Raw genomic sequence first — 25604 nt, 5'->3', positions numbered from 1 at the left:
GGGGGGGTACAGATGTGGAAGGGGTACAGAGGTGGACATGGGGGGTACAGAGATGGACATGGGGGGTACAGAGGTGGACATGGGGGGTACAGAGGTGGACATGGGGGGTACAGAGATGGACATGGGGGGTACAGATGTGGAAGGGGTACAGAGATGGACATGGGGGGTACAGAGATGGACATGGGGGGTACAGGGGTGGAAGGGGTACAGAGATGAACATGGGGGGGTACAGAGATGGACATGGGGGGTACAGAGATGGACATGGGGGGTACAGAGATGGACATGGGGGGTACAGAGGTGAACACAGAGGTGGACGGGGGTACAAAGGTGGATGGAAGGATATAGAGGTGAACGTGGATGGGGGAGATACAGAGGTGGATAGGGGATACAGAAGTGAGCTGTAGATGGGGGGGTACAGAGGTGGACATGGGGGGTACAGAGGTGGACATGGGGGGTACAGAGATGGACATGGGGGGTACAGAGGTGGACATGGGGGGTACAGAGGTGGACATGGGGGGTACAGAGATGGACATGGGGGGTACAGAGATGGACATGGGGGGTACAGAGATGGACATGGGGGGTACAGAGATGGACATGGGGGGTACAGATGTGGAAGGGGTACAGAGGTGGACATAGGGGGGTACAGAGATGGACATAGGGGGGTACAGAGATGGACATGGGGGGTACAGATGTGGAAGGGGTACAGAGATGAACATGGGGGGTACAGAGATAGACATGGGGGGTACAGAGATGGACATGGGGGGTACAGAGGTGAACAGAGGTGGTGGGGGGGTACAGAGGTGAACACAGAGGTGGAGGGGGGTACAAAGGTGGATGGAAGGATATAGAGGTGAACGTGGATAGGGGAGATACAGAGTTGGATAGGGGATACAGAAGTGAGCTGTAGATGGGGGGGTACAGAAGTGTACACAGTGGTGGAGGGGGGGTACAAAGGTGGAGGGGGGGTACAGAGGTGGAAATTAGGGGGTGCAGAGGTGAACACAGGTGGACGGGGGTACAAAGGTGGACATGGGGGTATACAGAGGTGGTGGGGGGTTACAGAGATGAACCCAGAGGTGGACGGGGGTACAAATGTGGACATGGGGATGTGCTGAGGGGGACATGGGGGGCTACAGAGGTGGACGGAAGGATATAGAGATGAACGTGGATGGGGGGATACAGAGGTGGATGGGGGATACAGAAGTGAGCTGTGGATGGGGGGATGCAGAGGTGAACATGGATGGGGGGTAATACAGAGGTGGACATGGGGGGGGGGTACAGAGGTGGATGGAAAGATATAGAAGTGAACGTGGATGGGGGTACAGAGCTGAACACAGAGGTGGATGTGGGGTACAAAGGTGGAGGGAAAGATATAGAGGTGGACATGGGGGGGGTACAGAGGTGGATGGGGGATACAGAAGTGAGCTGTGGATGGGGGGGGTGGGCAGAGGTAGACAGGGGATACAGAAGTGAGCTGTGGATAGAGGGGTACAGAGGTGAGCTGTGTGTGGGGGGGACAGAGATAGACAGGGAATACAGAAGTGAGCTGTGGATGAGGGAGCAAAGTGATGTGCATAGGTGACCAATAGATAGTTACTTTGCGGGAGGGAGGAGGATATGCAAGTACTTCCCCTTGTGCTGATTTTTTTCTGTGCCCTGTATGATACAAACACCTCAAAGTACACACACCCAATTCCTGTGTGTCATCCTGGACTCCTATCTCCCCCCTTCCCCCATTATCTTGAACTCCCCCATCCCCCCCCCCCCCCAATCATCCTGGACTCCAATATCCCCCCCCCACCCATCATCCTGGACTTCTCTATCTCTTCCCCCCATCATTATTATACAGGATTTATATAGCGCCAACAGTTTGTGCAGCGCTTTACAACATGAGGCCAGACAGTACAGTTACAATACAATGCAATACATAAGTTTACGTGTGTGTTTTGTTTTTTCGAATGTTGGGGTGGAGAGACAATTTGCATGGGGGGGCCCAAGAATTTTTTTTGCCCAGGGCCCAATCAATAGTAAAGACGGCCCTGACTACAAGCCACCATCAAGGACACAGAATATTGGTCTTTCTCTGACCCCACAAAGAAAGGAGTGAATTAAAACTTCCCTCTCCCCTGCATACGTCCATACTGGTCAGGGTAAGAAAAGGGAATTTACTTCCACTATTTCTTTTCCTGCATGTCCTCTTTTATTGCTTCGTTTCTGGCTCAAGTCTGTTATTATAAATGTGCTGTCGGTGCTAACGTTCATATCGAGAAATGAAATCTGGATAATCTAACATGAGAAATGAACTCCCTCTGAAAGTACCCTTTTCATTTGATTACTGAATGAAGATCTATATCTCTGGAATGAGAAGTTCACTTTCTTGGTTTCATACTTCCCCCTTTTTGTCCTGTGGTTTTCATTTACAGACTTTTTGGAAAGTGATATACATCTACATTTCAATGAAAGTTTTTTTTCAGCTGTAGACATTCTACCTAATCCACGATTATTCAAAGTGTTGATCAAATTGGCTAGCTTGAGCCCACATACACTCCAAATACTTGTGGACACCTTATTTTTTGTTTTAGAAATCATCTACTATTCAGCTGGCATCTGTTTGTTTGGATTGAATGAATGTGAGGTTGGTGTTGCTATCCGTGTTCTGATAACGTTATCAGTTTATATTATCATGTGGTGGAGGTATCTTTTCTTTTTTAAATTTTCTATATGGTGGAATTATTTCTAATAAAGTAATTATTATTTTTGCTAAAAATCTGTTTTTGTTCCTCTTTGAAGAATCCTTTCTGGGCTATTGGCCCTCTCTCTCTCCAAATATTTTTTCTATATGCATTAACCCTGATTCAGAGGAACACACCTACAGTCAGGTCAATAAATATTGGGACATCGACACAATTCTAATCTTTTTGGCTCTATACACTGCCACAATGGATTTGAAATGAAACAAACAAGATGTGCTTTAACTGCAGACTTTCAGCTTTAATTTGAAGGTATTTACATCCAAATCAGGTGAACGGTGTAGGAATTACAACAGTTTGTATATGTGCCTCCCACTTTTTAAGGGACCAAAAGTAAAAGTAATGGGACAGATTAATAATCATCTATCAAACTTTCACTTTTTAATACTTTGTTGCAAATCCTTTGCAGTCAATTACAGCCTGAAGTCTGGAACGCATAGACATCACCAGACGCTGGGTTTCATCCCTGGTGATGCTCTGCCAGGCCTCTACTGCAACTGTCTTCAGTTCCTGCTTGTTCTTGGGGCATTTTCCCTTCAGTTTTGTCTTCAGCAAATTAAATGCATGCTCAATCAGATTCAGGTCAGGTGATTGACTTGGCCATTGCATAACATTCCACTTCTTTCCCTTAAAAAACTGTTTGGTTGCTTTCGCAGTATGCTTCGGGTCATTGTCCATTTGCACTGTGAAGAACCGTCCAATGAGTTCTGAAGCATTTTGCTGAATATGAGCAGATAATATTGCCCAAAACACTTCAAAATTCATCCTGCTGCTTTTGTCAGCAGTCACATCATCAATAAATACAAGAGAACCAGTTCCATTGGCAGCCATACATGTCCATGCCACAACACTACCACCACTATGCTTCACTGATGAGATGGTATGCTTTGGATCACGAGCAGTTCCTTTCCTTCTCCATACTCTTCTCTTCCCATCACTCTGGTACAAGTTGATCTTGGTCTCATCTGTCCATAGGATGTTGTTCCAGAACTGTGAAGGCTTTTTTAGATGTTGATTGGAAACTCTAATCTGGCCTTTCTGTTTTTGAGGCTCACCAATGGTTTACATCTTGTTGTGAACCCTCTGTATTTACTCTGGTGAAGTCTTCTCTTGATTGTTGACTTTGACACACATACACCTACCTCCTGGAGAGTGTTCTTGATCTGGCCAACTGTTATGAAGGGTGTTTTCTTCACCAGGGAAAGAATTCTTCGGTCATCCACCACAGTTGTTTTCCGTGGTCTTTCAGGTCTTTGGATCTGATATTGAGAGTTGACAGCAACAGATTCCAAATGGAAATAGCACACTTGAAATGAACTCTGGACCTTATCTGCTCCTTGTAAATGGGATAATGAGGGAATAACACAAACCTGGCCATGAAACAGCTGAGCAGCCAATTTTCCCATTACTTTTGGTCCCTTAAAAAGTGGGAGGCACATATACAAACTGTTGTAATTCCTACACCATTCACCTGATTTAGATGTAAATACCCTTAAATTAAAGCTGAAAGTCTGCAGCTAAAGCACATCTTGTTCGTTTCACTTCAAATCCATTGTGATGGTGTATAGAGCCAAAAAGATTAGAATTGTGTTGATGTCCCAATATTTATGGACCTGACTGTAATTCTATCCAATTTAAATACAATGTAGGTGAATGGTTTATATTTGGGTAGTTGAAGAGTTCCCATTGTATTTTCTTACTAATTAATTACTCTTCCTACCCAAATCATTACATTAGGGTGATACTTCATGACAATTCTCTGTTTTTCTGTACCTAAGATACAAGTCAGTTTTAAGGCATCCCCTGCAACAGAAATTTCATTTTTGGAGAGATACTTTCAATAGGAGCACATCTAAAGGGATGCAGGCCCAGCAGATTTCCTCATTAGTGCCCTGCAGCTGCATACCTGACAGTTAATTATGAAACCACTCCCATTAGACCCACTCAGTACAGAGGCACAAACACACATGGATTTCTTCAGAATAACAGAAGGTAGGAATCTGCAACAAAGGTTGTTATAATCCTTGCAATGTACAGAGATCAGAGATCACCTAGAGGGGAATGTTTTTTTCTCAACAAAAGTGGAGTTACGTTTTAACTTATTTATAGGGTGCACAGAAGAGCACTGCATCTTTGCGTGTGAAAATCCCCTTAGCAGTTACCATAAGATTTTTTTTTTTTAATCTTTTTAATAAGGTTTTAAGATTTATGGATCTAAGCAAAAATACAAATGGCACACCCGAGCAGGGGCACTCATCCACAGAAACTGTGGCACTAAGTGCCAACAAGGCACTTGCTGCAAAACACTAAAACCTATATGTGTAGCTCATGCTACTAAAGAAAGGGACATCGAAGGAAGACCTTGCCAAAGTTCAGGTTAAAAGCACCACAGACCAACGGCCCCTAATTATTGACAGGACAAACCAGATGGTTAGAGGTGTGTCTTCAGCTACTAAACAGTATCAGGCATCAAAGCCATAGAGGCATCTTTCAGCAATTTTAACAAGATTTTGTCAAACTTTTAGGGGTAGCCTCTGTTGATGTAAGTAACCTTGTATAAAGAGAAGGTAGTATTGACTAGTTGTTTCTAATACTGTATAGAAGGCGATGATGACTTTTTCCAAGACATGGCTATGGCTTTTCTAGCAAAAAACAGTAGTCCAAGCATAGTCCTTTCAGCCATAGTGGAGACCGAGTCCTCAACAAGACCTAACAAGTAAACTTGTGGCATAGGAGTAATGTGCAATTGAGTTAATAACTTTGACAATCTCCTCCCAGTTTTGAGTGATTGCTGTAGCCTGTGCTTTTTGGTGATGCGGAAAAGTGCAGCCTTCTATGGTCTGTATGGAAGAACTGCCAGTGGTGGACTTAAATCCTGAATGCCACTCTTTTTAAACAGCAGAGCAGCATAGCACCTGTGTGTCAATGTGTGTGCTGCATACAAGAGTAGGAAAGCTTCTCCCAGGTATCATAAGGTGAAAGGGCATCTCAAGTTACTATGACAACACATTTCAGAGTGTTTTCTCCTTTTTAAAGTGAATGTATTGGAAGGGATCAATTACCATAAAACTTTACTTTCAAAAAACAAAATATCAAAAATAGTTTTAAAAACAAGAAAAAACAATCCATGAAATTTGATATAAATTAAAGTGCTCTACAGGGGAGGGCCAAAGGAAGGAGTGTGAAAAGGGCACACTACCAAAAAAGGGGGAGAATTATTGTAATAAATATATAAACACGCATAAAAACATGCAAAAATAGAATAGAATTAAAAGGTAATTGGAATGAAAATATAAAAAAAAATACATAGGAAGATTATCAACAAGAAAAGGCCATCTATAAAAAAAAAAAAAACTTATTGTTAAAAATAGGAGTTAGAAGATACAAATATACATACATAAATCTAATAGGTTTCCTGATTACAAAGATTTCTAAAACTTTCTGCTTAAGAGATGTTACAGGGAATATGTTCTGTGGCAAAAATAGTAAACGCATCAGTGGATTTTTTATGATTTATATGATTTAAAGAAAAATAACGAGGTATGCTGTGATTCAAAGGTCCTGACTCAATATTGCGTTGCCCAAACCAGCATCTGAGGATTTTTATGGTTCGGCCAATATACAAGAGACCACATGGGTAAATCAGTCCATAGGCCACACATTTGCAAGAAAAATTCATGAACTGGGTGAAAGGATGGCTTTCCCCAAAGTGGTCATAAAAGGAGGATTGACCATAGGTAATATAGGCACAGGTTTTACACCCTATATTTTTTTACATTGAAAAGTGCCTTTGAGGCTATTTGTAAACATTGAGGCGGCAAATATTTTGCTAGGTGCTAACTTGGTAGCCAGATTAGGTGCGCATTTGAAAATGGATTTAGGTTTGTGGGGTAAGATGGGCACATTTTTTCCAGATTGGATGAGCAGGATCAGTTTGCCATGGCGTTACAAACGCTCCTGGGTCGCACGACTCACCTGGAATCTTCCATTGTGGCTGCTCTGTGTTGCTGCTGTGTTGCAGGCTGTCCCTGCTGCTGCTCCAGTCTCTGTGCAGGCACCTGCCTCGAGTATTACCTCTATAAGAGGTATGTCTGGTTCCACTCTGCTTCCCCAGCAATTTGGGGGGCGATCCGGTCCAATGCAGGGGGTTTCTCAACCAGGTTGAGATAAACTTTGGGATGCTGCCCCAGGCATTTGCCACAGACAGAAGCAAAGTAGATTTCGTGATATCTTTGCTTTCTGAGAGAGCCTTGGCCTGGGCAAACCCTCTATAGGAGACGCAAAAACCTGTTGTCTTGAGTTACCCTGAGTTTGTGGCTTCTTTTAAAAGGGTATTTGATGTTCCCGCAAGCTCTGCTTCTGCTGCCAAGTGCCTCATGTCCATCAAACAGAGTACGAGAACTGTTGCCGATTACGCCATTGAATTCCATACTCTGGCAGCAGAGGTTGCTTGGAACAATGAGGCCCTCTTGGCTGCTTTTTCTCATGGTCTCTCGGATACCATCAAGGATGAGATAGCAGCCCGAGATATACCCACTGAGCTGGAGAAGTTGGTCACATTTGCCATCCTCATTGACTCCAGACTCAGAGAAAGTCTCTCTTTTAAAGGAGCGCTTGCGGAAGCCTCCTGTACATTTGTCTCCAAGCTTTACAGTCCCACCCTTGCCTCTCTCACCTCCTATGCCTCCTGGTACCGAGTCAGTCAGTGAAGGCGAACCCATGCACTTGGATTTCACGTGTCTCTCTGCAGATGAGAGAACCTGTCACGAGAGCCACGTACCTGATGTGAGACTGAAGTAGTGGGGAGGCCTCCCTTGCACCTCGGGTCCTTAAAGCCTCTGAAGATGGAGACAGAGACTTGGTGGGGACACTGAGTGGCAGAGGTGCCAAGGGTGTGGAGCACCGTGCAAACCTTAGTCTGGGATCCGAGCCGAGCCTTCGTTGGGCAACAAAGCATAAAAGGGTTAATCAGAAGAAGAATGGTCGAGATCCAAGCCGGGGTCGGTTCCAGTCTGGCAGCTGAGTACAAAAGGGGTAAAGAAGTAGAATAGTTAAGGTACAAATCCAAGATGAAAGGCAAGCAGCAATCAAGAGTAGTCAAACAGGTTTCTAGGTCACAACAGGTTCAGAGAGATCACACACTAGCACAGGAACAAGGGGGAACTGAAGATAATCCAGCAATTTGGCAGTGTCTGGGCTGGGCTTATATAAGGAAGTTTGAGGTCACTTCCTGTGTGCCTCCTGGGCATTTTCCCACCTTTTTCCATCAGGTTGATGTCACTTCCTGTGCGCCTCCTGGGTATTTTCCCACCTTTTTTCCATCAGGTTGAGGTCACTTCCTGTGCACGTCCTCGACATTTTCCTGTACTTTTCCATCCAGTCTTCTGCGCAGGTGCGGGCTGGCGCCCTGAGGCGTCTTTGGCGCATGCTCAGTTGGCACGGATTTCCTCTTGCAGCAACGCGCCATTGGTGCATGCGTAGTAATCCGTGGACCCTTACAGAGCCCCCCCGAAGGGGTGGCCTCCGGACGCCCATCAGGGATAAAGCTTGCAGAAAGAACTGCTGGAGAAGATCTGGAGCATGGATATGCGACTCGGGTTCCCAGGAATTCTCTTCAGGGCTGTAACCCCTCCACTGCACCAGAAATTGGTGCCCGCGGCCCCTTCTACGACAGTCCACGATGGCCTCCACCTTGTACTCCTCAATCCCTTTAATCATAGAGGGAGGCAAGGGATGGGCCCCACGTTCCCCAAAGGGGTTCGGGGCCACAGGCTATGTAATCCATGCTGATCTGTTCCCAGGGTTTGGAGGGAACAGGCAGGGGGCGTAGGAGACCCCATGATTTATTCTTTTCCGTTTTACTGTGATTGCCTACCGGGTAGGAATGGACATAAGCGTGGCAGTCTGCCTTGAAGGTAGGCCACCAAAAGGTTCGCAAAAGCAGATTGGTGGTTTTGGTCACCCCAAAATGCACTGCTAACTTGTTGTCATGGCAGAGTTTGAGCACAGGAACTCTCAGGTGAAGGGGCATAAACAGCATGGTCATGGAAGAAAAGTCCGTCCTTTTCTTGCAGATGTTCTCCTGAGGGCAATTGGTCTAGCGAGGAGTCCAGTTTAATCCTGGACAAGAGGTCATCCGTAAGTAGGAAGACATTATAGGCAGGGAGTATTGCGTCCGTTGTCGGCGAGTTATCTGATGTGGGATACATGGGGGATAGAGCATCAGGTTTACAATTCTTGGATCCCGGACGGTACGTGATATGCATTTGAAATCGGGTGAAGAAGAGAGCCCATCTGGCTTGTCTAGGTCTGAGACGTTTAGCTGTACGGAGGTATTCCAAATTCCTATGATCAGTATAGGGTGCGAGGCTCCTTCCAATAGATATCACCGTTCTTCCAGGGCCAGTTTAATAGCAAGGAGTTCCCGGTCCCCTATATCATAGTTCCTTTTGGCTGGGGACAACTTTCTGGAAAAGAAAGCAACAGGATTCAAGATTGCTGTGGTTTTGTGGCGCTGAGAAAGGACTGCCCCAACCGCAATCTCTGAAGCATCGACCTCCAAAACGTAAGGCAGGGCTGGGTCGTGATGACGAAGGACCGGGGCAGAGGTGAATTGCTTCTTGAGTTTGTCGAAAGCCGTTTGTGCTGAGGGGGACTGAAGAATATTAATAATATCTAATATTCTTGTATCTCAGAGGCGCTTCCGGATGAAATAGCATTGATAGCCAAACTGACTTAAAACAAAGTGTGAGTTTATTGTCACACAGTTGGCATCATAAATACAATGTAAAAAGTATAATAATTCAGTTCAGTGTGGGTAAAAATATATGAAATAGAATAAAAAGTTATAAAGCTGTAATTAGCTTATGATAGCATGTGTGCTTCATGGCTGCTGTCTCCATGCTGTCTTGTGTCGTCCAAGAAGAAACAGGAAATGACGTTCTCAGTCTTCTGGCAGAATTGGCAGCTGTCCCAACTTATCAAAGTGTCTTGTAAACATGTCAGTATCTATCCTAGTAGCTGTGTGTGTGTCTGTGTGTGTGTGTGTCTGTCTGTGTCTGTGTGCCCCTTCAATATGGAAGCATTGGCTTTATATGTTACATGTGAACGTGTGAACGTCATAACCTCACACCAACTTAGAACCTTGTATGGCACATATTCATTTCTGCTAGCTTCAGTATGCACTCATAGTCATATATGGCATATGATTGACAAGCCCACATGTAACACTCCATACTTGAAGTAATATGCTGATCATGTAATGTCATATAACCAAACATCTATATAATATGAACACATATTATCAACTTTACATTAAGTAACTATATACTAGTACTTATTAATATGACTGGAACTACAAACTAACTTAACTTAACAAGATATAATCCACAATGTATATTCCTTTAGCTACGTGGACACGTGTCTATTTTTGTCTTCTCATGACATTCTATACCAAGAAACTTTAAATGTCATACTCAAATTGGCTACACCAGAAAAATCCAGCAATGCTCAGCTTTAGAAGAAGAATCATGTCAAATCTATTGATCAAGGTCATTCACACATACTCTATTTATCATGATTAATCATAAAACCAAATATGTTTTGCAAGCTTGCCATGAATATAATATAACACCTATAAGTGCCGAATTATGAATTTGGAATAATATTCTAACAATCCCCCCTGAATTATGATTAATCATATCAAAATATTCTAATACATTCATAACATCATTCATGTCACATTTACACATCCTTGTATCAAATTATCGAACACAATATTCCTCAGAACTGAAGCAGCTAGAAATAACTCTCCTTTCTAATCACTTTTCTTTACTTTAACTCCTCTTAGATCTATCTATTCAAAATCTTAAAATAATGATATAGAATTTAAAAATGTATAACATAATGATGACTCATATCTATAATTACTATTAATAATAATAATATCAACAATTATTATTATTATTATTATTATTAAAATAAATAAATTATGCAATAATATATTTCCATATTTGTGCTCAAATAATATTTTAGCTCTTTGGAAATATACTTTACACTCTAAAACTTGTCATAACTTTCCATAGTTCTATTAAGAGTAATATGTTTCTTAAGTTATGAACAAAAGATGTTCTATAAACTAGAATGAGTGTGCAGTTGTTACCTAAAAATATTCAATATATGAATAATGAAACATAAATAAAAATAATAATGATAATCCTAACGTAATATGAACAATAATATCAGAATAATCGGATTATCAAAAAATGTATATGGACAAATGTTTGAGTCCCAAATTGTTTATCTATAGTAGATAAAGTTTCTTCTGATTAATTTTTCTTCATGAAATGTCTTTAAAGTTTCTTCTTCAAGTTCTGTTAGATTAGAAAATTCTTGTTGAATAAGATAAAACAGTCATAAATCTAAAGTATAAATCTTTTGTCCAATATTCTTCCCTAGAGGATTCCTTCTTTAACTTTGAATTTTCCTGATATTCTCTTTGCTCTTCATATGAGCTTGTTATCTTCCATACTTATGTGATTTTAGATGCCATTTCTGTAAAAGAAATGCAGTATCATTAATCAGGCATAAAATATTTTCATTAAATTCTTTTAACTTTTTTCCAACAAATGTTAAAACATTATGAGACAATAACTTTGTGCAGACATGTGCAGGATGAAAAAATTCGTTTAGTTTAGTTTCGTTTCGATTCGTTATTTAACTAAATTCGTTTAGTTAAATTCGTTGCATTCATTACATTCGTTTTCGGAATTTGTTTCGTTTCGTATTCGAATTCGAAAAAATTCGACCGCATTCGAAAAAATTCGACCGTATTCGAAAAAAACTATCAAATTCGAAAAAATTCTAACACATTCGAAAAAAGCTGTCAAATTCGAAAAAATTCTACCACATTCGAAAAAACTATCAAATTCGAAAAAATTCTAACAAATTCGAAAAAAACTATCAAATTCGAAAAAATTCTACCACATTCGAAAAAAACTGTCAAATTCGAAAAAATTCTACCACATTCGAAAAAACTGTCAAATTCGAAAAAATTCTACCACATTCAAAAAAAACTATCAAATTCAAAAAAAATTTTACTACATTCGAAAAAATATCAAATTCGAAAAAATTCTACCACATTCGAAAAAAAACTGTCAAATTCGAAAAATTTCTACCACATTCGAAAAAAACTATAAAATTCGAAAAAATTCTAACACATTTGAAAAAACTATCAAATTCGAAAAAATTCTACCACATTCGAAAAAAATATCAAATTCGAAAATATTCTACCACATTCGAAAAAAAACTGTCAAATTCGAAAAATTTCTACCACATTCGAAAAAAACTATAAAATTCGAAAAAATTCTAACACATTCGAAAAAACTATCAAATTCGAAAAAATTCTACCACATTCGAAAAAAACTGTCAAATTCGAAAAAATTCTACCACATTCGAAAAAAACTGTCAAATTCGAAAAAATTCTACCACATTCGAAAAAAACTGTCAAATTCGAAAAAATTCTACCACATTCAAAAAAAACTATCAAATTCAAAAAAAATTTTACTACATTCGAAAAAACTATCAAATTCGAAAAAATTCTACCACATTCAAAAAAAAACTGTCAAATTTGAAAAAATTCTACCGCATTTGAAAAAAACAATAACTGAATTTGAAAAAGTAAACTATATATATGGTTATATATATATATATATAATATACACATACACACACATATATATATATATATATATATATATATAACCATCTTCCGAAATTTGAATTTCTTATAAAATGAATTCGAATTTGAATAGGAAAGATAGAAAACAGAATAGAAGAAAATATAATATATATATTATATTTTCTTCTATTCTGTTTTCTATCTTTTCTATTCAAATTTGAATTCATTCTATACGAAATTCAAACTTCAGAAACCATGTACCGAAATTCGAATTTCGTATAGAATGAATTCGAATTGAAAAGACTATTACAGAATATATATATATATATATATATATATATAAAATATATATATATATATATATATATATATAAAATATATATATATATATATATAAAATATATATATATATATATATATATATATATATATATATATATATATATATATATATATTATATATTCTGTAATAGTCTTTTCAATTCGAATTCATTCTATACGAAATTCGAATTTCGGTACATGGTTTCTGAAGTTTGAATTTCGTATAGAATGAATTTGAATTGAAAAGACTATTATAAAATATAAAATAATAGAAAAGAAAAGCATAAAAAAACAATAGAAGAGAATAATTTAAAAAAAAAAAAAAAAAATATATATATATATATATATATATATATATATATATATATATATATATATATATATATATATATATATATATATTTATATATATATATTCTATTGCTTTATTATTTTATATTCTATCTTATTGTTTTTTTTTAGAAAAACGTTTTCTATTTTTTTCGAATTCGAGTATGTTTTCGAATTCGATTCGAATATGTTTTCGAATTCGATTCGAATATGTTTTCGAATTCGATTCGAATATGTTTTCGCATTCGATTCGAATATGTTTTCGAATTCGATTCGAATATGTTTTCGAATTCGATTCGAATATGTTTTCGAATTCGTTCGTTTTTTTTTCGGATTCGTTTAAATTCTTTACTTTTGTAATTCGGAAATTCGGATGCATCCGAATTTCCGAATAATGAAAAATTCGTCCGAATTTCGATTCGGAACGAAACGAAATGCACATGCCTAACTTTGTGAATTTGTTAAACTATATGTAAAATAACACTATCTTATATTTTCCTTCAAAGAGAACTTCTGTATGACAATGTACTGTCCTTATCCTGTCTAAGATGGCCTAAACTATAAATCATATGTACTGTGAAGTTTAGGTATGACAGGACGCAACACTTCCTTTGGTCATGATACAAATCTCTGTTTTCACAAACAAAAGAAAAGTTTTGTACCACCCAGAGATGACAATGGACTATGCCTTTGTTCTCATCTCTAAAAGATTAGAAATGTGCGTAACTGTATTCTGTGTTGAAGCTCTTACTCTAGTGTTAGACTGTTCTGCAGTAACAAATACTGGCTCTATGTCCTTCTCTGTTCTTATGCTGGAAACCTGAGATAAAGACTCCTCAGATACAGCTGTATAAACATGTACTGGTGTACATTCCTGAAGATGTCTTCCTTTTACATCTATCTGAATGTGTTTGGATGATAAAGCTCTGAACCATAAAGGATATGTTTTACGACATTCTTTAAAACTATCTTCCTCAAAAATACCTTTTAGTGAGCAGTCAGGTGTCTGTACAATGATTTTGTTTGATTTTACTATGCTCTCTGTAGCTTTAATTGCATAGTAAACACTTAGCAGTTGCTTTACACCTGACTCAAAAGTTTTTTCCAAAAATGATAAAACTCTGGAGAAATAGGCAATTATTTTCTCCTTACCTTCTTGTAATTGAGACAACGTTACTGAGATGGCATTCTCAGATACATGAGTTTTCAAAACAAAAGATGCTTCAGAACAAACCTCTATTGTACTTAATGCTGGAGCATTCTGCAAATCTTTTTTCAACATTTCAAAAGCATTTTTCTCATTTGGACCCCATTGGTCAACTATATTACCTTTATTCCTCAAAAGATTATATAGTGGATTAACTTTTTCTGCAAAACAGTGTACAAACTCTTTGCAATGATTTATTTTATGCAAAAATTGACGCAATGCCTTATGAGTTGTTGGAATTGGGATTGCAGTGATATCTCTAACTGTTTCTTGCAACAGTTGTCTCTTTCCTTGACTAATTTGCATGTGAAGGTATTTCACTTGACTTTTCATCAGCTGAACTTTTGTCGTGTTTAATTTTAAACCTTCAGCTTGTAACATCATAAACAACTCAGACAAAAGAGCTATATGTTCATCGATATTCTGAGTACTCAGCAAAATCGTATCCACATGCTGACAAATGCAGTCTGGCCTGGAAAATTTTGAAAGTATTTTTGCTATAGTTTCATGAACTATACCATCACCAATACCTAGGCCAGGTATTAATCGAGTGAACGTATAAGTCTCTTTTCTGAATGTGAATGCGAGTTTGTACTGGCTGCTAGTAGTTAACGGAAGGGAAAAATGACTATTCATAATTTTTAATACAGAGAACACTTTGTCCTCAGCATTCAAATTTAACTTTAAGTTAGATTTATCAGGAAGAACTGGGTTATTTGTGATATGTTTATTCAATGTCCTTAAGTCAACTGATAAAGAATATGAATTATCAGTATTTTTTATAGGCCAAATACAGTTATTTACCACTGATTTAGCTTTCTTTACAATTCCAAGTTGTACAAACTCTTGAATAATGGCAGAAAGTGGACCAATTGATTCTAGTGGTAACTCATACTGATTAAGGGGTTCTGGATCTTTTCCCTCAATATTCAATTCAGTATTTTTCAAAGTTCCAATGTCATTTTTGAACTTTGACCACAAACTTGGAAAACGTTGTACCACTTCCTTTAAAGCACAATTACTATCAACATCAGGCCACTTTTGTTCTCTAGACATATTGCTAATGGATCCCACATTACTGTATACAGAGGGATCAATAAGCACTGATTTGGGCCTAGATGGATCTTTCCAAATACTTTTATTAGCCAAATCGATCACCCATTTTTGTTCATTGATTACATCAATGCCGAGTATATTCTCTGCTTTGTGACATACCCAAATGTTAATGTTAGTTTTTACTAATCCAGGTATTTCAAATGTTACATTAGATACCTGTCTAGCAGTGGAATTACCTGTATTATTAAAACCCACTATATTACACATAGGAGAATTTGGTTTCACAGGTATGTTTTCTTTGGTAAGGCTAATCTCAGATCCACTGTCAATGAGACAATTAATATTTTTACCATTCAGCAAACATTGTATATATGGCCTACCATTCTCGTCCAAAATAATTGGTGCTACATATTGTAATGGCAGAGAAATTGAATCCCGATGTGATTCTATTTTTGGCAATGGCAATAAACCCTCTCTTTCAGTGACAGTGTTGTCTGAACTGCTGATAACAGTCAAATTACTGATCTGTTTGACTTCTGTGGCATAAGGCAATTCAGTCAAAATGTTATCTTGACATGAAAAAACGGGTTTTACAAAAGCTGATTTTTCATTCTCTATATCTTTAGTTTTTATTTGCGAGTTTCTCTTAAATTTACAGCAATGTTTTCTCATATGACCAGATCTATGACAGTAAAGACACGTGATAGGCTCTCCTTGCCTCACTTGTCTGCACCTGTCCTTGTCATTCCTGCTAAGACCTGTCGTTTCTGACATGTCTGCAGCCTGACTATTTTTGTCACATTGAATTATAGCTATCTCGTGTGTGAGATTGCTTTGATTCAATTGTCTCCTAATTTTATCAATGAAACTTACTATATCATTTAAATTTTGACGTTCCTGCGCTATGGCTACTGAAGTTGGGTCAAGGTATTTAAATTTTTTTATGAAAGCTGTTTTTAAACCTGGGTCATTGTCATCATCTACTCCAAATATCATTTCATAAACTTTGCAAAATTTAATTCTAAAGTCAATTGGACTTTCTTCTGCAGTAGTCTGTAAAAGATCTAACATTTCTATGGTCGGTATTTGCTCACCGGTCATACATAGCAATAATTGTCGCAGTCTATCTGTCGCGTCATTTTGTTTTTCCTGACCTTCATCATCAATAACAGGTGTGTTAATTCGTTTAGCGAAATTAACAGGAACCCACAACTGAAATATGTAATTGCGTTGATCATTTGACAGATTAAAACGATCCGCAAACATTTCAAATAAATCCCAATTGGAAAATACAGTTGCCTCAGTGTCATAAATAGGAAAATCTTTTAAAACTTTCATAAGTTGGTCATGTATTTGCAACTTTAGTTTTGCAGTTCTACATAATAAGTTTTTATGTTTCATTTCTTTTTCATCAGTAGCATCAACATTCTCCATATCCGAACTTTCTGGAATATAAGAGGATTGTTGCTTACATTTAGATTCAGTCTTTTTGTCATCTGCAGTTATTACAGCAATCTGTGTCAATCTACTGTCATTCTGAAGTTTTTCCAAAAGATTTGTTTTGGAGTCAATTTGTTCCTCAAGATTCTCTATATAATTACAAAAAATTTCACAGTTTGGACAATTAAGATAATCTTGGGACACATTTTCATGTTTCCCTGTGTTCTGTACAGTGTTACATTCTGTCTGCTGTAATGTACACACATTTTTAGCAGGTAAATCAACATTAATAATCATTTTGTTAAATATTCTCACTAAGCTTAATACATTGTTTATTTTCTTACGTAATTTATGTACAGTGAACCTGGATTTATCAATCTGTGTATTGGCATTTAAGCATTCATTGTACATATATCTCCACAAGTGACTGTCATTTGGATATAAAGACACATCTTTAAACTCTAGCTTGCTTTCTCTCGCTATTTCATCAATAAATTCCATAACTTTTACTCACCGTATTTAGAAGAATTTCTCGTCTTCAACCGTCTGTTACTGGACTGTTGTCCACATCTGACGTAACACAAACGCCTCTTGGTTGATAGGTTCTGAACCGTCTTTTTTCTCGAGACTTGAATATTCGCAAAACTGCGCTAATCTCTCCCCCCTCAGCAAGGATCGAGATTTCCGGAAAAATTGAGAAATGACGGAAGTTTCTGGCTCGCCAAAATGAAGAATATTAATAATATCTAATATTCTTGTATCTCAGAGGCGCTTCCGGATGAAATAGCATTGATAGCCAAACTGACTTAAAACAAAGTGTGAGTTTATTGTCACACAGTTGGCATCATAAATACAATGTAAAAAGTATAATAATTCAGTTCAGTGTGGGTAAAAATATATGAAATAGAATAAAAAGTTATAAAGCTGTAATTAGCTTATGATAGCATGTGTGCTTCATGGCTGCTGTCTCCATGCTGTCTTGTGTCGTCCAAGAAGAAACAGGAAATGACGTTCTCAGTCTTCTGGCAGAATTGGCAGCTGTCCCAACTTATCAAAGTGTCTTGTAAACATGTCAGTATCTATCCTAGTAGCTGTGTGTGTGTCTGTGTGTGTGTGTCTGTCTGTGTCTGTGTGCCCCTTCAATATGGAAGCATTGGCTTTATATGTTACATGTGAACGTGTGAACGTCATAACCTCACACCAACTTAGAACCTTGTATGGCACATATTCATTTCTGCTAGCTTCAGTATGCACTCATAGTCATATATGGCATACGATTGACAAGCCCACATGTAACACTCCATACTTGAAGTAATATGCTGATCATGTAATGTCATATAACCAAACATCTATATAATATGAACACATATTATCAACTTTACATTAAGTAACTATATACTAGTACTTATTAATATGACTGGAACTACAAACTAACTTAACTTAACAAGATATAATCCACAATGTATATTCCTTTAGCTACGTGGACACGTGTCTATTTTTGTCTTCTCATGACATTCTATACCAAGAAACTTTAAATGTCATACTCAAATTGGCTACACCAGAAAAATCCAGCAATGCTCAGCTTTAGAAGAAGAATCATGTCAAATCTATTGATCAAGGTCATTCACACATACTCTATTTATCATGATTAATCATAAAACCAAATATGTTTTGCAAGCTTGCCATGAATATAATATAACACCTATAAGTGCCGAATTATGAATTTGGAATAATATTCTAACAGGGACCACAGAAAACGGCTGTTTTGCTTGGTGAGTTGTGCGATAGGTGAAATTGATGAGAAACCTTTGATGAATCTTTTATAAAAATAGGCGAATCCCACGAACCTCTGGATGCTCTTATGGTCTGAGGGTACTGGCCATTCAAGAACTGCAGTTACCTTCTGGGGGTCCATGGAGATGCCAGAAGTCGAAATAATGAGGCCAAGGAATTGTATAGTATCTTTCTCAAATTCACATTTTTCAAGCTTGGCTTAGAGTTTATGGGCTCGGAGGCGAAAAAGGACTTTTCGCATTGTGGATGTGATGTGCCTCGAGGGAAGGTGAAAAAACAAGGATGTCATCTAAGTACACTATCATAAAGAGGTCAGGAAAATCCCGAAAGATGTTGCTCACCAAGTGTTGGAAAGTTGCTGGGGCGTTACACAGCCCAAATGGCATGACCAAATACTCAAAATGGCCAAACCGAGTACGAAAGGCCATTTTCCATTCATTGCCCTCTCTTATCCGTATTAAATTGTAGGCCCCCCCGTAGGTCCAACTTTGAGAAGACCTTAGCAGTGCGGAACCTCTGAATGAGCTCAGGGACTAGAGGCAACGGGTATCGATTCTTGATTGTGATACTGTTTAATTCTCTGTAGTCGATACATGGTATTAAAGAATGGTCTTTGTTTTCCACACAGAAGAGTCCAGCGCCAGCAGCAGAGGTAGAGGGCCGGATTAACCCTTTCCTAAGGTTATCATCAATGTATTTTTGGAGTACTTCTAATTCAGGCTCAGAGGGTGGGAAGATCCTCCCAAATGGTATTGCAGAACCCGGAAGAAGCTCGATGGGGCAAACATACGGCCGGTGAGGCGGCAGGGATTCAGCCTCCTTCTTGTCGAAGACGTCCAGGAAGTCTCTGTAAACCTGGGGGAGAAGAGTGTCGTCATCTGTGGAAAGGGGTTGAACCATCGAACAGGCTTGTTGTGGGAAACAGTGGTATAAGCAATAGGGTGAGCCAAAAGACACAACTTCAGAGGACCGATCAATCTGTGGCTGGTGCTGTCGAAGCCACGGTAACCCCAAAATAAATCGGAAAAATGGGGGAAAAAAATCACGTCCAGCCGAAGATATTCCCGATGGTCTGCTTCGGTGGAGGCCAATATGAGGGTGGTCTCATGGGTTATGGGACCCGAGGTTGGTGTGGAGCTATCTGCCAGATAAATGGCTGGGGCTTCTTGCATAGTGGGATTCCATACTTTTTGGAGAAGTGGATGTCAATAAAGCAGCTGCAAGCCCCAGAGTCAATAATGGCTGCTACTCGGATTATCCTTCCCGGTATCTGCAAAGAGAGGCAGAGAGTGAAATGTGAGGATTTAACCACGTACGGTGAAACAGATGGGGTTTGATCCACTTACTTGGCCTAATGGGACATCCCTGAAGAAAGTGACCCGCTCCACCACAATACAGGCATAAATTGTTCAGGCGACGGCATTGTTGCTCTTCGGGTGTGAGGGGTGCACGAACTAAGCCGAGTTGCATCGGTTTTGCGCCATGAATTGGGGTTCGATGCGTGGGTCTCAGGGGTTCTCAGGTGTGGAGCCATGGGTACTCGTGGGAGCATCCATGTGGGATGGGCCATACCGGATCGTTCCCTGCGACATTCTCTGAGTCTGCGATCAAGCTGGATAGCCAACTAAATTGTAGGTTCCATAGTATCAAGGAGCCCCACTCTTGCCAATTTGTCTTTGAGGGACTCGGACAGGCCCAAGCGAAACTGATGGCTCAAGGCAGCGTCGTTCCATGCAGTGTCTGCAGCCCACTTGCGGAATTCCGTTACGTAGTCCTTCACAGGGTGTTTCCCGTGTTGTAGAGAGGTCAACACTGTTTCAGCCGTGGTGATTTCATGTGGGTCATCATAAAGGATTGCCATGGCATCGAAGAAAGAAGACAGTGAGTGCAGTATAGGACTCTCCCTTTCCAAAAGCTGATGAGCCCATGCTTGAGGTTCTTCTGTAAGTAAGGCTACTACGAACCCAACCTGTGTATCCTCTGAAGAGAAGGTCCTAGGCTGTAAGGTAAAGTATAGCTGACATGCATTTCTGAAAGCCTGGAACTTGTGGCGAACCCCCTAAAAAGGGTTCGGGCATGGTAACCCGTGGTTCAGGAGCTGGTGTAGAGATGGGCTGCTCCACAGCCATAACAGGTGGTTCCGTAGGGCTCAGAACTGAGAGATTGGCCATTGCAGTCAGCCGGCCTTCCAGTTGAAAGTACCCCTCTTGTATGGATGTCAGGGCGTGAGACACAGAGGCCACTTATTGGCACAGGGCCTCGAAGGCGGAAGCACTCCCCTCAGTCTCAGACATGGCTGGATTATTCTGTCACAAGGGCCACGTACCTGATGTCAGACCGAAGTAGTGGGGAGGCTTCACTTGCACCTCGGGTCCTTAAAGCCTCTGGAGATGGAGACAGAGACTTGGTGGGGACACCGAGTGGTAAGGGTGCGGAGCACAGTGCAAGCCTTAGTCCAGGATCCGAGCAAAGGTCAAGTCCAGTTGGGCAACGAAGCATAAAAAGGTTAATCAGAAGAAGAATGGTTGGTCGAGATCCAAGCGGTTCCAATCTGGCAGCTGAGTACAAAAGGGGCAAAGTAGTAGAATGGTTAAGGTACAAATCCGAGGTCAAAGGCAAGCAGCAATCAAGAGTAGTCAAACAGGTTTCAAGGTCACAACAGGTCCAGACAGATCACACACTAGCACAGGAACAAGGGGGGACTGAGGATAATCTAGCAATTTGGCACTATCTGGGCTGGGCTTATATAGAGAAGTTTGAGGTCACTTCCCGTGCACTTCCTGGGCATTTTCCCGCCTTTTTCCATCAGGTTGATGTCACTTCCTGTGTGCCTCCTGGGCATTTTCCTACCTTTTTCCATCAGGTTGATGTAATTTCCTGTGCGCCTCCTGGGTATTTTCCCACCTTTTTTCCATCAGGTTGAGGTCACTTCCTGTGCGTGTCCTGGGCATTTTCCTGCCTTTTCCATCAAGACTTCTGTGCAGGTGCGCGTTGGTCCCCTGAGGCGTCTTTGGCGCATGCTCAGTTGGCAGGGATTTCCTCTTGTGGCAACGCGCCATTGGTGCATGCGTAGTAAGCCGTGGACTCTTATGCCGTGTACACAGGAGCGTACTTTATAGCAGACTTTGTCTGGCATACTTTGACGAACTTTACGACTGACTTTCCAAATGAACGGACTTGCCTACACACAATCAACCAAAGTCCGACGGATTCGTACGTGATGACGTACGACCGGACTAAAGCCAAGGAAGTTCATAGCCAATAGCTGCCCTAGCGTTGTTTTTTGTCCGTCTGACTAGCATACAGACGAGCGGACTTTTCGACCGGACTCGAGTCCGTCGGACAGATTTGAAACATGTTTCATTTCTAGGTCCGTCAAACTTTTGAGAAAAAAAAGTCCCCTGGAGCCTACACACGATCGAATTGTCCGACGGACTCCGGTTCGCCGGACCAAGTATGCCGTAAAGTCCGGTCGTATGTACGCGGCATAACAGAACCTTTAGGAGGAGGGAGAGATTGTGCCTTTATTGTGGCCAGGCAGGTCATTGTTTGAAGTCTTGTCCTACCCGTCCAGGGAACGCCCGAACCTTAAGGACCTGTCACGGACAGACCTTAGGTGGCGCTGTTTTGTCCCTAGTTATCCAGAAGGATAAGCCCCTGATTTGGTTACCCTTTCGTGGGCTGAGTGGTCCGTCGAGATACAGGCTCTAATCGACTCTGGGGCTGCAGGCCTGTTCATTGATGCTGCCTTTGCATCAAAGCACTCGATTCCACTGCAGCTGCGTTACACTCCACTTGCCATTGAGGCTCTTAACAGAAGACCTCTACAGCCTGCCCATGTGACTCATGAGACTGTTCCATTGTCCATGGCCTTAGGGGCTCTTCACCATGAGATAATCCAATTCCAAGTTATTTCCTCACCTAAGTTTCCGCTGGTTATTGGTTATCCTTGGTTACAGAGGCACAACCCCTCTTTTGATTGGCTCCGTGCTGAGGCTCTCTCCTGGTTGCCACAATGCAGTAAGACATGTTTCCAGAAGGCAGCCAAGGTCCTGTGCACCTCTTCACTCTCCTCTCTGCCAGAGGAGTACCACGATTTTAGTGATGTCTTTGACAAAGGTCAAGCCGGTAGTTTGCCCCCACACCAGTCGTATGATTGCGCAATTGACCTTCAACCTGGTGCCATGCCCCCTCGTGGCTGGGTTTACCCTTTGTCGGTCTTGGAGGATAAGACCATGGAGGAGTATGTTGCAGATGCACTTTCTCGAGGTTTCATTCGCAAATCCTCGTCTCCTGCTGGTGCTGGTTTCTTCTTTGTGAAGAAGAAGAGTGGTGAACTGAGACCTTGTTCTGTTTATAGGGGTCTCAATCGTTTCACGATTAAGAATGCCCAGGGTTTTTTTCTCAGAGAAAAGGTGCAGGAACTCACCCTCTCTGTCCAACTCTCCGCCCCAACCACACCCAAACCCCGCCCCCAGCCACACCTTCCTTAGAGGAGAGATTTACAGCGGCGCCACAAAATTGTAATGACTTAAGGCTTAGAACTGTGTATCACATAAGGCAAATTCCCAAAATCCACCCCCCCAGCTCTCCTCATTACAAATCCCCTCCTAGCTTTCCTCTTATCACAAAGCCCCCCAGCTCTCCTCTCATCACAAATCCGCTCCTAGCTTTCCTCTTATCACAAAGCCCCCCAGCTCTCCTCTCATCACAAAGCCCCTTCTAGCTCTCCTCTCATCACAAATCCCCTCCTAGCTCTCCTCTCATCACAAATCCCCTCCCAGCTCTCCTCTCATCACAAATCGCCCCCCAGCTCTCCTCTCATCACAAATCCCCTCCTAGCTCTCCTCTCATCACAAATCCCCTCCTAGCTCTCCTCTCATCACAAATTGCCCCCAGCTCTCCTCTCATCACAAATCCCCCCAGCTCTCCTCTCATCACAAATCCCCTCCTAGCTTTCCTCTCATCACAAAGCCCCCCAGCTCTCCTCTCTGCTGACCTTCCCCTCCACCTCCACACATACTTTCTCAGCTCCCCTTTCATCACAAGTTCCCCCAAGCTCTCCTCTGTGTACAGTGCTCTCCCCTCTGCTAATCAAACACAAACTTTACCTCTCTGCACATATTCCCCCTCCCCCACACACTTTCACAGTGCACTCCTCTCTGAATGAACTCAGTCTCTGCAAAGCTCTCCCTAAAAAAATCCCCCTTCCCAACACAAATCTCCTTCCACCCCACAAATCCATATGCCAGAACAGCTCCTCATCCCAGCAAAAATACCCCACCCCAACATCCCCCATGCATAAATCCTCCTCCCAGTACAAATTCTCTCCCCCAAATCTCCCCCTCCAGCACAACATGCTCCCCATCCTGGAACAATTCCTCTCCCCTTGTCCTCTTTCCTCCAAGCCCCTCCTACACAAGTCCTCTTCGCAGTTCGATCACATTTCTTCCCACTGAAATCCCCCCTGCCAGTACAAACTTTTCTCCCACAAACACAAATCTTTTCCCCCTTTCTAATCCAAATTCAAACCCCCATACTGTCCCAGTTTTAATGGGCCTTTCCTGAGATTTAAACAAAATCCCAGCGTCCCATGAATCCGGGCTGAGTCCTGGAGCCCAGTGCTTGAACAAGTTCTGGCACTAGGCTCCACTAACTTGTCAAGCAGGAGCTAGTGTGGGCCTCCAAGGTAAATGTCCTCCATCTCTCATGGTCCCAAATGCCATGATCATGCCCTCTGTGAGAAGGAGAATATCTGGGAGGGAGAGGGCTAGTGTTGGAGGGGGGGGGGGGGGGGGGAGAGGACTAGTGCTGGAAGAAGGGGAGAGAGGGCTAGTGCTGGAAGGGGGGGGGGCTAGTGCTGGAAGGGGGGGGGGAGGACTAGTGCTGGGGAGAAAGGGCTAGTGCTAGAAGAAGGGGGGAGAGGGCTAGTGCTGGAAGAAGGGGGGAGAGGGCTAGTGCTGGAAGAAGGGGGAGAGGGCTAGTGCTGGAAGAAGGGGGAGAGGGCTAGTGCTGGAAGGGGGGAGAGGGCTAGCGCTGGAAGGGGGGGAGAGGGCTAGTGCTGGAAGGGGGGGTTAGGGCTAGTGCTGGAAGGGGGGGCTAGTGCTGGAAGGGGGGGGAGGGCTAGTGCTGGAAGGGAGGGGTTGGAAATGTGCTGGGGGGAGAGGGGGGCTAGTGCTGGAAGGGGGGGAGGGGGTTGGAAATGTGCTGGGGGGAGATGGGAGCTAGTGCTGGAAGAGGCTGTCAGGTTTCAAATTCATCTCACACTGATTTCTGGCATATGTCCTTTCTCATACCAAAGCACATAACCCCCCAATCACCCCTCCTAGTTCTCCTCTCATCACAAATTCCCTCCTAGTTCTCCTCTCATCACAAATCCCCTCCTAGTTCTCCTCTCATCACAAATCCCCTCCTAGTTCTCCTCTCATCACAAATCCCATCCTAGTTCTCCTCTCATCAAAAATCCCCTCCTAGCTCTCCTCTCATCACAAACCCCCTCCCAGCTCTCCTCTCATCACAAATCCCCTCCCAGCTCTCCTCTCATCACAAATCCCCTCCCAGCTCTCCTCTCATCACAAATCCCCTCCCAGCTCTCCTCCCATCACAAATCCCCTCCCAGCTCTCCTCCCATCACAAATCCCCTCCCAGCTCTCCTCCCATCACAAATCCCCTCCCAGCTCTCCTCCCATCACAAATCCCCTCCCAGCTCTCCTCTCATCACAAATCCCCTCCCAGCTCTCCTCTCATCACAAATCCCCTCCCAGCTCTTATCTCATCACAAATCCCCTCCCAGCTCTCCTCCCATCACAAATCCCCTCCCAGCTCTCCTCCCATCACAAATCCCCTCCCAGCTCTCCTCTCATCACAAACCCCCCCCCCCCTAGCTCTCCTCTCATCACAAATCACCCCAGCTCTCCTCTCATCACATATCCCCTCCTAGCTCTCCTCTCACCACAAATCCCCTCCTAGCTCTCCTCTCATCACAAATTGCTACCAGCTCTCCTCTCATCACAAATCCCCCCAGCTC

General features: G+C 41.7%; 1 long non-coding RNA gene across 1 annotated transcript; it reads right to left on the bottom strand.

Annotated features, from left to right (window-relative positions):
* Nucleotides 1-11230: 11230 nt before the first annotated feature.
* On the bottom strand, nt 11231-17620 carry LOC141103140 (uncharacterized). The gene is made up of 2 exons (XR_012235254.1): nt 17298-17620; nt 11231-11303 (listed from the first exon to the last, which is right to left on the bottom strand). It is a non-coding gene; the product is annotated as an uncharacterized lncRNA (long non-coding RNA).
* Nucleotides 17621-25604: the final 7984 nt, after the last annotated feature.

Source organism: Aquarana catesbeiana, linkage group LG07 (assembly GCF_042186555.1).
Source record: "Aquarana catesbeiana isolate 2022-GZ linkage group LG07, ASM4218655v1, whole genome shotgun sequence".
NCBI classification, from domain to species: Eukaryota; Metazoa; Chordata; class Amphibia; order Anura; family Ranidae; genus Aquarana; species Aquarana catesbeiana.
Note: the sequence above shows the minus strand (reverse complement) of the source record. Positions and strands in the feature narration are given on the sequence as shown.